Genomic DNA, 16,602 nt, shown 5'->3' with positions numbered 1-16,602 from the left:
TGGCCTTTTGAACAGCACTAAAGAGCCAGGAAAGCCCTTATAAAGTGACATTTAGTTCTTGTCTGGTTCTGCTGACCTGCTCTCTGAGTTCAGTTTAAGCCATACCCTTTTACATCAGATGAGGATTTAACCTCCATTTTTAGGAAGAGCACCAAGCTTGTTTACAAAATACTTGACTTGGCTTCCATCCCAAATTAAGCATCTTTTTTCTTTTGGCTTTGACCAAGCTGGGTTCCTGTTATGGTTAGCCCAGGCTTGTACAATAAACATCAGGCAACTGAGAATGTGATGTTCCTCAGCGTGAACTTGTTGTGCTGCAGCTGGTTACACAAGACCTAGCGCTGGGTCAGTTGAAGAGCGACTGCCGTGGGACAGTGTTGGTGAAAGTGTGGTGAGTCGGGCTGGCCATGGCAGCTGGGCTGACTCACACCACCGACCCTTGTCTGACTCCATCCTGACATTGTTTGGATCCTTTTCAGTTGTGGTATCCTATGGAAAACTGTCCCACAGTCCCTGCAAGTGGGTAGCAGGTGGTAGCTGGTGGACGAAAGCAGGTGAGGTGTGAGCAGTGTGTCTGGTGGAGGCTGGAAGAGAAACTACATGATGCAATGACCATTCCTTCTGTCCAAGGCTGCTGGTTCTCCAGCAATGAGCAATGTGACACCATCCACTCTCACATTCGGATTAAATGGGAGCACTTTAAAACAAATATTTACCTTTTTATTTTTTAAACTTTTTTATTTTTTTTAACAGCACGGAGACCTTCAAATTGTCTTTGTATGTTGATTTTGTGTGTGCGAGTGAGCTAAATACACACTGCAAGGAACAAAACCGTACTTAACACAACAAAGTTCAGGATGTACATCTTCATTCCCACCCACAAAGAAATAGGGTCAGCCTCCTGCAGCCCAGTAGGGGACTTGGCTCCTCACTCAGCCTGCAGACATGACAATATTCTGGGCAGGACTCGATGTAGGTTTTGAACAGATTTATTTATTAAAAATTGATGCAGTCTCACTACAGCAATGTCTTCATTAGGGATGCAAAGACGTAAGGAAACTTATACAGACCAGACAAACATCTGTCAGGAACGAACAAGGTGCAGATAGCTTTGTCTTGAGCAGGATGACAAACTAGGACACCTCCTAAGACTCCTTCCAATGCTGTTTTCAGCGGGAGCTTGATCCTGTAAGTTGATGGTACTAGTCTCGGGCAGGACATGCGGACATAATCCCTGGGAGCTTGGGGCAGACTTTTGGTAACAATCAAGGTGATGCTTTCTGTACCGCAGGCCTAACATGCAAACAAACTCAAAAATTTCTGCAAGACACAATATTTCAGTTTTGCCAGGCTAAAATCTGAAAGCTTGTGTGCCATTAGCTGCTACTTCGCTCCCCTTCCTGATCACCCGTCCTCTCGGACTTTCACTTCCTCGCTCTGATTTGGTTATGCCTGTGATGTTGAAACACTCCTCCCTGTGTGTCTCCTGCTGCTACTATTAGTTCCTTATTTGCTTTCTGAAATCTCTTACATTTGTTTACAGATAAAACCCTCTGAACTTCCCCTGAGTCACCACCTCTGCCCGTTTTCATGTGGAGACCTCTTTCATAATTTTACTTTTTCTGATTAATTTAAAACTTCATATTGTTTTTCTTTTTGGTTTCTTTTCATGCCATTTCTCTTTACTCTTTGGAGTTTTCCAGTGTGTAGCTCAGATTCTTTTCCTTTCTTTCCATTTTCCTGGGGCTACCTCCTACAGAAGTGGTTGTCTTTCTTTCTTCCTAGTCAGTCTGGTGCTTTTTCTTTTCACACACAACTGTTTCTTTCCCCTGAAGCTCGTGTGGGCTGCACAAATGCAATTTGTTTCAACAGTCCATAAAATTCAGACTCCCCAGACTAAAACCTCTCCTAGCTGCACTGATTTTCTTACCAGCTCTCAAAGGTTTTAATCTTCTGTGCTCTTCACAGGAACTCCAGATTTGAGTTTGTATTATTTTAGCTTGTATTCTTGCCCTGCCCAGGACAGCAAACAGATTGGTATTTACGGGACTTGCTCGGCACATGGAAAACCTGAGATCCAGTCCCTGACTGGGATCAACAAGGGACTTGATCTTTGGTCATCTTTGTCCAGCACGGAGGCCTCAGCCACCAGATCACTGACCCTTCTGAGGTGGGTGGCTCTCAACCATCTGAGAAAATCTTCTAGAGGTCACAGATTTGTCCTGGTGTGAAACAGGAGAAATCTCAAAAGTGGAAGTGGTTTGGGAAAACCATTTCTCACAGAGCTGCCACAGGGCTCATAACCTCTGCTTCATGCAAGTGATCACAGTGTGGGGATTCACCTGGTTTGCTGCTAGTTTCAACCTTCTCCTGGACTTCAGGACCACTTATGAAGTAGTAACCTGAGACTTTTCCCTAATTTGCTCCCCTCAGTCCTGAGCATGGACACCAAACAGTGCTGAGTGCTTCTCCCTCTTGTTTGTCCCTTAGAACAGCATGGGTGTCCTCTGCTCCTGCAAAACTGACCATCAGTCCAAATTCCAAGAGTGATTTGCCTCGGTATGGAGGACCACAACTGCTTTCACCCCGTCCTTTTAGAACAGGATGTATTTATTTCTCCATGTTGTAAACTCAACGCAGAATCTCCATCTTTTGTTGCTATTACTTCTCTAGATGAACATTTCCTTCCTCTTTGCCAGTTTATGCAACAGGGTAAAATTGCTGTTAGGATTGGCAATGCATCTTTGACGGGCACATACAAGCAATTGCACTAGTCTATCTCCTAAAAATAAAATGATAGAAAAAAAAAGGTTCCCCGTTTTTCATCAGTCATCAGAAAAGAACCTGTGTTTTATTTGGAAATATTGAAATTGCAAGTCTTATTTTCAGTTGAAGCAAATCAGCTTGTTCTTCCTCTTTGTTTAAAGGTGAAACTATAACTTTTCCTGCCAGACAAATCCATCAAATACTATTTTGTCTTTAAATATGTTTTTTCTTTGTTTGTTTTTGTTTGTTTGTATATCCCCCTCCTCTGTATGGCTGTACTGTCCCATTTTTACATTTGTTTTGCACAGGAATAACTCTAATTTATGTGTTCAGTTTTAAAAGGTGTAAAATGTAGTATGAGATTCAAAGGACAGTAGAACTGTGTTATTCACAGAATACATGCAAGACCTGATTGTTCCAGTCATAGGCTACCATGTTCTGGTCCATATCCTTAAATTTTTGCATAAATGCATCCTCTGTTACTGGAACTGGAAAGATGAACAGCCTCTATCTCTATTAAATTAAGAATCCATTAAATTTCGTCAGTGTTATTAACCTGCAATCTGAATTCTCCATCTGACATAAAGGCAGACTAATCCTCACACAGAACTCTGACTTCCTGTAAAAATGCAATGATCATTAGTTGATTTTTCCTTTGGTTTTCTTCTCTTCTCCTAGTTGTTTTATTTTTGTGACCAGAAAACTTCAGCCCTTTGCCTGTGGGTAAACAGCTAAGTTGTATAAGATCGAAACAACCAATATTGATTGCAATGAAAGTATATAAGCAGACCTTCCGAGTCTCGTGTGTTCAAAGTGAGATTGCTTCATCCTGCGCTTCAGATTGCTCCTTCGCTGTGGCTGTATCACCCACCGGTGAAGAAAAACTGAAGGTTTCTCCCAGCAGCATCCCACGAGAGATGTATTTGGTCCGGAATAGGAAGAGGAGGTGTGGAATATCTGACCATTGCCACCAGCATCAGTGTTGCCCAACTATCGGGAAAATATCCAAATGACCAGTATCAGGAATCTGGTCACCCTCATTTTTCCTTCTTGTCCTCTGGCTTTGAGGCTCATGCGGTCTCCTGAAAGTTGCTCTTTCTGCTTCACCTTCCTCCATGGTGGCAGGTGAAGGGTGTCTTGCTTGCTGTGAGGAGATGCTGCGGGGTTTCAGGAGCTGATGTCTCCGAAGGCTTCTTCAGGGGAAAACTGTTGGCATTTGCAACGCTGCTTCACCACTGAGCTGAAGGGAACAGAAAGGTTTCCAGCGAGGATGTTCTGTGACATCTGCTTTTTAGACTTCGAGGCATTTGCAGAGGTGAAGTAAGCATAATATTAACTGACTAGAAAGCAAATCCTTTCTTTTTAAAGTTATTTTTAAATGCAAACTGCAGTGGAAGATGAGTGGAAAGCATCAATCCAGATCATTTACTGTTACCCCCAAGGAGCAGATTCATTGTCTATTTTCAAAGGATTTCTGTACAGCTATTAAAGAGCATTCTTGGTTTCTTGAGGAGGAGGGGGAATGTACCCCTGTTGCCATTAATTATTAAGAATTGCTGTCATATTTAATGAGTTCAGAAAATGATCAGTTCATTCACAATAATCTCTTCTGTCTGCCCCCCTCAGATCCTCTAGGAAAAAATCCCCAACAGACAACAAAATGGAGCTACTAATTTTCAAGATGACTAATGGGACTTACATAGCATAAAATGGCAGGATGAAGACAGAATTTCTGTAAAGGATGCTGCTTAGATAGGTTTAGAAATGCAGGACAGTTTATTATAATTTAAAAAAAAAAAAAAAAAGAAGGAAAAAGAAGATAGAGACAGTCGTAAAATAAAACAGCTACTGAGGCATCATTAACTTAGTTTTGAGCATGCAAATAAAGGAAAAGAATAAAGATTCAGGTATTCAGAAAGAGCAGGTCTCCATACAGAGCAGTTAAAGTCAGCGGTGGGATGTGGGAGTCTGGTCCCAAAGGGGAATTTGTGCTGGTGGGAAGGGAATGGCCCTGTGAATGTGTTTAGTCTGCAGCCATTTGGGGTGCAGATTTTGTGCTATGTCTTTGCAGTGTGTAGTAAAATAAGGTGCTGGCTTGTGACTAGGAATCCTAATGCTGATCCCTAACAGCAGCCAGCATTGTTAAAATGTCAGCAAGAATGATAAGAGATATCAGACGTTTGGGGGTAGTGGGAAATGCGACAACTATGTTTCTGCACTTTTATTTGCAAAAACAGGTTCTTGCAGTCACACATCAGCCAAGGATTTCTTTGCTCCTTAGGAGCAGAACAGGAAGGAGAAATAATAGGAAAATATTTTATGAAGTGTGACAGCAGATGGGTTATTAAATATGACTCACTGTGTGGTGTGCTGGCAAACTCTTACTAATGACCTTGTGACTCGGCAGCCACTTCGGCAGAGGTTACAGACTTGACAGGCCATCTCTGCCCAGCAAAGGTGAGCCTGAGCCCAGCGAGCATCATGCTGTTCTGAGACTCGTGGTGCCAAAAATGTGTTATCTGAGTCAAGGAAAGTGAATTACGTGAATAATTAAAATTCATATCAGAGCTCAGTGTTCTGGACTATGTAGATGCTGAAGTTATTTCTGTCCACAACCACTTCATCAGTCTTTTAAGTTATCAAACAGAGGGGCCTGTGCTAAAGGATGAGGTATTAAATGAGGATATCTTACCCACGTATTAAGTAGGGGTAAGTCAATGGAGGACTGAACGTGGCAGGAAAGTGACAAATGCAGTGAAGATGCCAGAGCCATCTACAAATCGATAGATCCATGTTATATTTGTCCTTTAAAAATCAGCCAAGAAAACCACTGTACAATGTGTGGCAGGGAAGGTCCCTGTTGTAGAAAGGGAATGTACAAGCTGATCTAATACTTCTTATCTATTTTTAATTTCTGTGTCACCTATGCCAATTTAATCATCAGGTCTTCATGAAGCCTAAAGATCATGGGTTTTAGAATAGCTGTATATTCACACCAAGGGCACAGAAGATTGTCAGGGGAAAATGACCTGTAACTCTGGGGTCAAAGCTCTTCTTTGGTGCTTATATTACAGAGCATCTAAATCACACATTGCAGCCTTTCCAATTGTACCTCCTGCTGAAGCAAACAGCCAGAGATGTATTCCTGTAGCTGCTGTGATGTTTCCAGTTCCAGATGCATTTGATTTTGTTTACAGCTGCACTGGGCTTGCGTAGAGAAATGTTTATACCTCTTGCCAGTGCTTCGGAGGTTACATGATCTTGTGAAATAATGAAATTAGTATTCTGTCATTACTTCAGACTTTTATATAAGAAGATATAAGAAGCATGAAATAGCTTGTATCTGACATGTATTTGGGGTTTTATGAGAATCCAATACTTTTCCTTTCTGTGGGCTGAGGAAGTTGTGTCTCCTTTGCTTGGGGCAGCAGTTTCTGCTCAGGCTGCTCCAGAGGCCACCGGAGCTGAGCAGAGAAAGGAGTGTGTCCTCTCTCCTGAACCTCACTGATAGGTCTCATTGAGTTACTACAGGGAGCCCAGTCCTTGCTAGAGAAACCCTTTTGGGAGGGTAAGTATGGCGAAGTTGCCAATGAGAGCAAACCTGATGGCATATCTCTGCTGAAGGTGCGACACTGAGAAATTTGATGGCAGGCCGGGGAGGTGAGAGAATTTGAGAGGAAGAACAGTTCTTCGAAGGAAGATGTGACCCTCCATGGTCATGATCTGCAGACCTCCAAAAAAAGGGGGAGCAAATCTCAGCATCTTCCTCTCAAAAACCTACTTCTGTATTGAATTCAGAGGGAGTTTGAAATATTCTTTACTATATCTACAGGACTTCAAGATTCAGATACCTCACTTTGGCCAATATTCATGAAGACTGAATAGTTTAGTGCTTTCTGGATCCCTGCACCAGATGAATACGTTGACTCACTGCAACAAACCAGAGCAACCTCAGTTCAGTGACCCTCATAGAGATGGGTATGGGCTTGTTCAGCGCACATTCCCAGTGCATTCCTGGAGCCAGGAATTATTTGGGATGGTGCAATACTGGATGTCCTCCTGACACTGGGAAATCTCAACAAAGGTTGCCCCACAGCAGTTGCCGAGAATTTGGGCTATGATGTGCTCGGGTCTTATCCCTGTTCATAGCTATGCAAGCCAGAGCAATATGCAGAGGTGGAAGGAAGCAAATGTCTCTCCTCTGGCAAAAAGAGACTGTGTGCCCTTGTGCAATAACCCCGCATTACCTATTTTCCAAGAGCTTCATTAGCCACCCTTGAACAGAACTAAATTAACATTATCTTAGGACAAGTGCCAGAGTCCTCATCCAGCCTCCCGAACTTCCTGAGGCCAGTGCAAGTGCCTGCTTTTCCTGACGCAGGAGGATTGTCTGTGTAAACTTCACCCTGTGACTTCAGCCGTGTAATCTGTATTCAGAAAGAGATGCTGCCTTTGGCCCTCTGGCTGCCTTTGTCTGGCTGTTATCTGTGCAGAGGACCGTGGCAAGGGAAGTGCAGCAGACACAGCTGGACGTGATGTCAAGGGGGGGTGGAAAGACATCTCAAGTGGAAGGCAAGAGTGAAACTCTAATTGAGACTTTGCAGGATACTGTGAAAATACTGTGTTCCCCTTAGTGGAGCATGTACAGAGAGAGGAAAAAAATTCCCTGCCCTATATCTCATGATACAGTGTGTCTGAAGTTTTCAGTCCATTTCCACATGATGGTTCCTCTTATTCTGCCAAGAGGTGAGGATTCCCAAGTAAGGAGTTAAATCCTAGAGGAAATAGGCTTGCTTTCCTTCAGTTTCTTCTATCGACTTCAAACCTGTGGTCCCCAACTCTTCCAGGATTACAGACCGACCACTAACATATGTGATGCAGGAAGGCAGCCTGCTCTGCAAGTTCCCACTGTCCCACCACTAAAACAGAGCACTCACACTCTCCATCCCCACTACTTGTGGACAGATACATGTTGTTCAAGGAAAAAAGAACAATCTTCTTTAACGGGGGGTGGGTAGTTACAGATACTCTTTTTTTACCTCTGTGCCAGGAGTGGAGCAGGGCCTGACAGCAGTGTATCAGCATGGCAGCTCTTGACCTTTTCACAGACAAGGCTCTCCTGAGCAACTTGGCCATGTCTTCATCCACCTCTGTGTCCCCACTTTCTCCCCAGCCTGGTGATGATGCTGAAACTGATCTATCAAGACTACCTGAACCCATCAGTCTTGTCATGCTTTCTCCAAGCCTCCCTGCGTGTGAAGACCCTGGAGATGCCAGAGCTCCAAAAAACCTTGTTATGGGGGTAATCCATGCCTCTTTCTTCTAAGGTACTCATATTTCACTGAGCTGTTGGAACAATAGTTCCATAATGTCCCATTCCCACTAAAGATGGGGCTTTTGGATTCACAGGAACTGATACTGATGCAGGATCAGGTTCTTACAGAGGAAGTTCTGACCTGTTTGAGTAAGAAGAGCTGAAAGCAAAACATCAAATCATGAAGTAGGTCTGCTAAGAGTTCAGAAAGATTTCTCTTGTGAAAACGGGGTTAGTGCAAGGAGGCAGCTTTGCTCAGCATTAACCTTCTGCAAATTTCCATCCCAGTCAGTGGCAATCATGTAAAAGAATGACTAAGAGGAATGAAGGGCAGCATTTTGCAGTAAATTCTTGGTTATCTGAAGATTTCCTCTGAACTGAAAGAATAGCTACTACCATCCCTTTCAAGAGTGTTTAGATGAGATCAGGTAGAAACAAATAATCTTGAATAAATGCAGCAGAAACAGCTTTAAGATGCAATGTATGTTCTGACTCAGAAAGAATGATTTCACAGGGGAAAAATCCAAAGTAAGACTGCAAGAACAATGCTAATTAGAGATGTGTCAGTTGCTTGGCTCTGGATTACTGTTATCCCAGTGTGTGCATTTCAAGGACAAATCACAGGCAAGAACTGGGATTGAAGATGTTGAAACCTCCCCATCATTTTTTCCCCTTGAACTGTCTCGGAAGAGTCCTTGGGAGCAGAGGCTGGAGAATGAACTGTGTTGAAGGCTCACTAGCCCTGGATAGTTTGCTGTCCACAGCTGGTTTCATTACTGGGTAAATTATTGGAAATGCAATGCAGAATGAGAGGGAAAACTGAACTCTGCTGAAAAACAATTTTTTTACTCTCACAAACCACTACAGTTTGCTGCTTCAGACAGGGCTGAAAACTGTGGTACTGTGAGAAAAGACAGCTTCTGGCTACGCATCCTACCTCGCTTCAGACTGACAGAAAATTCAGCAAGAAGTGTTGAGCTTCACAACTATACACAGATCTACTCCCCAGGGTCCCCACTGGCTAATTAGTGCTCTCCCTGCCATGAGCAGTGATCTTTTCAAAGTCCATCTTTCTTTCTCTGTTAAGACCAAAAGGCTTTTACAAGCAAGGGCATTAGTTACAGGTGAAAGCTTCTTTTTAATGAAATTGAGACCAAGTTTCTCCCTGAGATTCTGATCAGCCATTTTGACTATCTTTTTTGTTTTGGTTGAATTTCTCACAGATGTTTCTTCTTGTGTCTCATCATACTGATACCACTTCAACACTTGCTCCCTAGGTTAGCCTGCACATTGTAAGACCCCTCTCTCATCACTTTCAGTATATATGAGGCAATCCTTCAAGTCACCAGTTTTGCTGGTTATATGGTGGCATTTAGAAACCTTTTGCTATATATCCTGTCTATGAGAAACAAATCTCAGCTGATGCTGCCTGTCTGTCCTAGAGAAATTCCTTCTGCTGAGAAGACTAACTTGTTATTGATCATGCTTGGGAAAGACCCCTGAGGGTTTGCTAGGTATGATTTACACTGTTTTCTCTTGTCTGCTCACTCAGCATTCAGCCATTTGCTTTCTTTCTGCTTTAATGTTGTCTGTTGCAGTGGTTTGTGTTTCGTATTTGACAGTACCTTAATGTTAGGATAAAAAGCAGTGTTAAAATGACACATTTATAAATAACAAATTGTGTGCATATGCACATGTATCTGTGCATCTGAATATCAGTCACTAGATGTATTATATAACAGGATTAATAACAGATTTTTTTTCCTAACTAGGCTGCTTTTTTCAGACCTTGTTACTGTGATTTACAAGGATGTTTAACGCACTGATCCCCACAACCCTCTCCCTCTGCTTGTCACCTCTCTACCCTGCACCCTACATGTACAAGGAGGAGCTTGTCCTTGATGGGGAGAAGAGAGGAGATGCCCAGACCATGAGAGGGATCTCTGACAGGGCACCCCACGTCCTGTCCTTGCATTCTACTTCTGGGCTTTTGTCCTCAGTGTCACCTGACCTGTGCAGGTTCATTGTCCATGGCTGTGATTTCCAACCTCTCACCGAAACCTCTCTTGCACAGTCAAATTCAAGTCTGCACCGCAGACCCTGCTGCTTGCTTCTGCTGTCATTTTTCATCTTGCAGAGGATGAGAAAATACTTGCATGCAAAGTTGTAAACTGCTTACAGTTCACCTGTCTCTTCTGGTGAATAAAAAGAATATTCTGCTTATAGCACATTCTTTCAAGAGGGGAATACTTAGCAGATGAACCAAGGCAACAAAGCGTGAGTACCATTAGCCACACTTGCCAAAAAGAAAGAAAGAAAGATAAAACAAGGCAAAAATCCCCTGGTTTGGAAAATATTTCCTGAGCACCTTACCTCAGCCACATACTAGAGAATCTAATCCTGTTAAAATTCCTCCCAAGTCCCTCTACCCTCATAAGATCATTTAGCTTTGTATACCTCTTATGAATAGTTCTCCAACAAATTATAGTACCTGCATAAGCATCAGTTTGGGGCTTTTTACTATGTGATTTTTAATTTTTTCCAATAGAAGGCTCTTTGTAAACTGAAGGCATTACAGAGCTGATGAGTAATTTGATTTACATGAAACAAAATGGGGAAAATTGCATGAGTAAGATGAGCTAATGAAGCATTGAAGAAAGAAAATGTTACTATGCTGTCAAAAAAACCAACAAAAAACCTCTGTAGGCTGACAAAAAACCAGACAAGTAGACTCTCTGAGCAATAAATTTGCGAGTAGTGTAAGACACTTTTAGTTTTGATAACGTCTTGAGTAGGAATAGCCTAAACCAAACTTTTATGTTTTAATGTCTTAAGATTGGACGTGTATGGCTAAATAGGAACTTGCAAGTGTGTCTCTTGCTTTAATGGATTGACTGAAAATCCTGAACCAAGTAAGTGTGTTTGTGTACAGCAATAGTTTTAATTTGTTTGTGGTTTTTTTTTTTTCCGCTTTCACTGTCTCTTAGTGGAAGCTTTAGGCTTGTAAGGGGCAATTTCGCTTATTCAAGCAGTGAAATGTTAACTGCTCAGGCTTATTTGTCTTGTTCACAAGAAGCAGTGGAGAGTGGGAAATCTATGGGCCTTGGGTTAATTTCCCTGGAGTTTAAATGATAGTCTTGATTTTTTTTGTTATTTTCCTTTGCTTTGGAGAATTCAGCTTGTAGATCTCAGTGCCTACATTTTCTTACTTAGGACATATTGGTGCAAGGTCTCTGAAAAGACTGGTGTGAATCACCCCCAAAAAATCATGTTTTAAACTATTCTTTTAAAAAAAGCACCAATGTTGATCCAAAAAAAAAAAAAATCTGTAGAATAATAAACAACTCCTCTGTGTTTTATAACCTTAAGGAGAAGCACTCCAGGGTTGGATCTGCTAGCTTGTACTAATGCCCAAGGGCTATGATCCAAAACTGCAATTTATCGTGCCTGATGGGAGACTGCAGGTGTGGCTTTGTGTCTCTGTCCCACCTGGCAGAGCTGCGTTTCTCCCAGATAGTGTATTCGTCTGAGTGTGTGTCTCTTGCATCCCAAATGAATGTGTTGTGTGGTATCAGTGAGCATTTCCAAGATGCCCATCCCTGCAGCATGTGTGCGTCAGGCTCACAGGATAAGTTGGCCAAGTGGGTGCCCTGGGATTTGCCTGCTTCTTGGCCAAATTTTTTATTTTTGACCCATGTGAGGCTGCCAATGAACATGACAGCTCAGACAATGGGGATTAGCTATGGACACCTGGGTGGTATTTCTGGGATTTAGCCTCTTGGTAGCTCCAGAAATGGCTCTCAGAGCCCCCATCCCAGGCAGAAAGTCTGATTCGCATCCCTGCCTCTGGAGCATGTTTTTTCTCCTTTCTGACTCACTGACTGTGCTGTGTTACCTTGCTGGGGCCATCAGACAGCGTCGGTCAGGGAGGCTCGTCTGTCTGTCTGTCCCAGGTGACCTGTTCCTTCTCCTACACCCACAAGCCTGTCCCAGAGCATCTGAGGAGTGGAAGCCACTGGCCACAGTGTCCCCCAGCACCCAGACCATGCTCTGTGCCTATTGCCTGCTTTTCCTTGAGGTGATACTGAAAAAGAAAGGAAATGTTACACAAAGCGATTAAGGCCAAAAAGTCATCAGCACAAGAGGGATGAGCCACCGTCCTTGTTTGGTTGCATTGCAATCTCTATATGGCAATGATTTATGCTTTATGTCACTGAGAGCACTTCTCCATATAAAACAGAGAAAGTGGGTTCAGAAATTTTTGGGTATACATAGGGCACTCTTATCTCCAATTCTTTTTCATATTGATGACTTTGCAAGTCAGATCAGCCCTTAACCAAGGTGCTGGTGCTGAGGCCAACTTACCTGATCAGATCATCTATTCCTTCGGACTGGTGAACAAGAAAATTAGCAAGATCCATATTATTGCAGATTTGCATTAATATACTCATGCCATTGATCCACATATCCTTTCTCATTGACTTGTAAGGGAAGTGCCAAATTTGTTCTCCCTGTTGAAAGTCATTCACTTACTCTCTCCACAGACATTATCTGGTGTTTTCTTTATGATTTCCCCATCCTTCTCTGCATCGATAATTCTGGATATTTTAAACTTCTCCTCAGCAAATTCCATTTACAGCGGACTTTTTCGTGGTGTGTTTTTTTTTGGTGTTTTTTTTTTTTTTGGTTTGTTTGTTTGTTTTTTTGTGGTAATGCTATTAATGAAATTATTGTCACATCAGTCCTGAGACTGATCCTTAAGGAACTCCAAAAATACTCTCTACAGCCCAACAGTTCCTCTTTGTGCACAGGCCGTTGTCATCTCCCCATTAGTCAGTTCCTTCTCTACAATTTTGGATAGTGCCTCTTATTTTGGATCTGCATTGTCACTGTGTCCCAGACATTTGAACATGTCACAGGCAAAGTGAGATGAGGACAGCAGGTTTCTGAGGCACACCTATATGTGCTTGGTACTTTCTAGCCAGACCTGGGTACCTAATTGCCTAAATGTCAAGTCTTGCTTCCTATCTCAACATATACTCTGGGAATGTGCAGGATCTTTATCCTGGTCAGAGTTTTAACTTGGTTTATACTGAGTAGCACTGTCCCCAGTTGATATGTCATTCTAGACACTGGTCGTTGTGGGCTGGTCAGTGGTCCCTACTGAATCAACATCCATTTAATTTATCTTTTCAGACTTTCCCACCAACTGGCTTCCTGCCCACCTCTTTTGGTTTCTGAAGGTTTTCCTTTGCTTTCATCCTCCAAGAATGATCCCTTTACAAAAGATTGCCAATCAAGCTGAAATTAAGATATTCATATTAAGTCAGTAAAGAGCTGGTCTATTTAAAACTAAGGTCTTCCCCAAAGATGGAAGAGTTGCACTAAATCCACTGGAAACATTGGTGTGCACTGACTTAATTGGACATTTTATATATAACTTTTATAATCTAAACCCACTAAGTGTCTGAGCTTTATGTGGTATCATTGTCTGATTGAAAAAATTCTCAACACTAGAACTTATACCAGGAGAGCTTCTGGGAATATAAACTTGTGTAACCTAATTCTTAACCAAAGTAAAATGATATAAGTCTTGATTTCAATGAAGCGTTGTTAATTCATACTAGCTGAAATTTTAGCTTGTAATTTGGTTTTCTTTTCTTTCTTTCCCCCCTCACCTCAAAATTTCCGGTGAGTCCTCAGCCTCACATGGGTCTGGTAGGCCACAGGGTTTTATAGTGCTTCACTGAGACATATATGACTGGGAGAAAGGTTAGTCAAATATTTGTCAGAGGAATGTTGTATCTCCTCTGTAGAGTAACTGATTGGCATCAAGAGCCTTATCTCCCCTCATATCGCAGGAAGAGTGGCACCAGGCTCAATTGTCAATAAAAGCAGTATACAAGGAAGATGTAGCCACTTTGACTGCATGGAAACCTGTTCAGAGATATGAGAATAAGGGAGAACAGAAAAAGGTCCTGTGGTGGAAATGGAAAGAAAGATATGGTGGTTAGTGGGATAAAAAAACTTCTACACATCAGAAGAGTCAATGAATTTAGGATGAGTTAAGCACTGATCAGCTTCATCCTAGTGAGCTTCTGACTGGGACACATCCACTTTCAACATAGGGGATGTGAAACCCAAATTTGAAATTTACCCCAGCAAAGATCATGACCAGATACAGTTCAGGAAAGCAAAATAAATGAAGTTCTATGAGAAAAACAACAGACACAATTGAGGTGGAGGGACAGAGGAAGAACATGTGGGTGTGTGAATTTCTAAACCTACCATATACTTCCTTCTATGATTATTTTCTCTACCGGTGGCAGCTTTTTTTTAAGCTAGAACTTTTATGGTGGTAAGAATTGTATTAAAAACATTCACACCAGCAACCTTGAATTAAAAACACTGTTTTGATTTCCCCACTTACATTTTTGTTTCTTTTTCATTGTATTTTGATACTTAGAAGCCTTCTCAGTCTGCCTTCCTCAGGCTTTCCCTTGTTTCCACTTCAAGCTAATTTAATTTTATTAATGAAAAACAGCCTTTTTTCCCCCACCTAAAATATTGTCTTTGATTTTAACTGTAGGTTGAACTTTCACTACTCATGGAACATTGTGTTTGTTTTGAGATAGCAAGTGTTATGTCTCCCTGTTTCATTTAAATTAGTGTTGAAAAATGAATCAAATCTTGGGTGTTTTTCAATTGAAAATATTGAGATAATTGATGCCTGATGAGAAAAGGCAGCCAAACTGAGGGAGTCATCAATGGATTAATGAAAATGAGCATGATACACTATCTTAGGCTCCCTTGCACAAAGAGATCATGTAACTATGAGAAAGAGACCATGTTTTTAATTTTCGACACATTGCACAATGGCATCGGAACCTCTAGGTGCTACAGAAATATGAGTGATGCTCACGGGAAGAGACACTTCTGTTTTCTGTAACAGCATCTATGACAAAATATTCAGTGTTGGACACTTGTTATGTCAAAACGGTACTGGCAAACAGAAAGGACTTAAAGAAAGTGTGAGACAACTTAAGAAAAAAACATCCTGAGTGCAGGTAACCAGCACAGTCAGATAAATCATATGAAGTTTCTGTAGCTGGAGACACTTGAGAAACTGCCTGTTACCCCTCCAGCTAATGTTCGTGTGCAGCTTTGTGGATGGGAAGAAGCTTTCAATACTTGTTCAAAACAGAAATCCATGTATCCATTGTATTCATGTGAGCTTGAATTCACATCTTCAGCTTTGCATCAAGAATTCTTTCCCTTTGCAGTCTTCTAAGCAGCAAGGCTTTGAAATATTATCTATAAAATGATGAAGTGAATCTATCATGTAAGTATATGAAAAGCCCAAATTTGAAGGAAAGATTATTGGAATTATCTAAGAAATGAGTGTAGCAATGTAATGATACCATGCAAAGAATAACAGGATAAATACCAAGGAACTTTTCCTGAGAGGGAAATCTATTATTATACTAGTATAAACTCCCTAAAGAGCTGGTAAAGCCCCCACAGCAGGAGACTTTTAAGATGTGATTGGACAAAACACTCAGAAACACACTGTAGAAAGTGTGTCTTCTCTGATGGACTGGATGGCCTTGCCACTTCTTTGTTCTGTTTGGCTTAATCTTTGAACAATAGTGCAGTGAACCAGTCACTGCTTTTCAATCACACTTCTGAGGATACAAAAATCCAAGAGCGTCTGCTTGCTTTATGGTTCTTATCCCTAGTCTGTTAAGCAGGGCTTATACCAAACAATAGATATTTCATAGCCATGGCAGTGCTAAGTATTGATGAACATTCTGTTGGAATTCAGGACTGGTTCCCTCTCTTGATTGCATTAATGACCCATAATTTTTTTACAGATGAAGGGAAAAGGCACCCAGCCTATAAGTGTTATTCAGAGGACTCCAAAGGTGATGCTCTTTATTCCTTTATGATCTGCTCTATTCTAACCTTGGTAGAAAACTGCCTGAAATAGGCAGGGAACCCAAGCAAAATGGCATGCTACATATAACTCCAAAATGTTGCAGGAGAAAATATTTGAAGAAAGGTTTGCTTCTCATAACCTGAACTACATAAAAGCCAAGCATTTCAAGTGAACTACTAATTCAAACTCCCTCTGTAGTCGGCAGAAAGAGTTGTCTTCAGAGAGTCACTGATCCTGCCTGAACTGGGTGTTGTCTTCTCTCTCCATTGAGTAGGGAGCCTAGAAAACAGTCTTAGATTAGATGTTTGCCTCCTAAATGGCTAATCTTAGATAAAATGAATTCTGCCCATAGTGATTAGTTTCTCTGTTGTGTGAGTGATCTTCTCTAAATGAATTCCACAGATAGCAATGAATAAAATTGCGTCAGGTTGAAAATACTCCATATAGATTTTTATTTTCTTGTACTTCTTTGAGCTAAAGCTAAAATTATCGTTCTATGTTTCCTGTCCTACCTTGATCAGGCTTATACCTGTGCATGAATGAGGTCCATGGATATTAGCTTATTCACAAAGAAATGCCACAG

The sequence above is a fragment of the Patagioenas fasciata genome, chromosome 2, assembly GCF_037038585.1.
Source record: "Patagioenas fasciata isolate bPatFas1 chromosome 2, bPatFas1.hap1, whole genome shotgun sequence".
Lineage (NCBI taxonomy): Eukaryota > Metazoa > Chordata > Aves > Columbiformes > Columbidae > Patagioenas > Patagioenas fasciata.
This window is presented reverse-complemented; position numbering follows the sequence as displayed.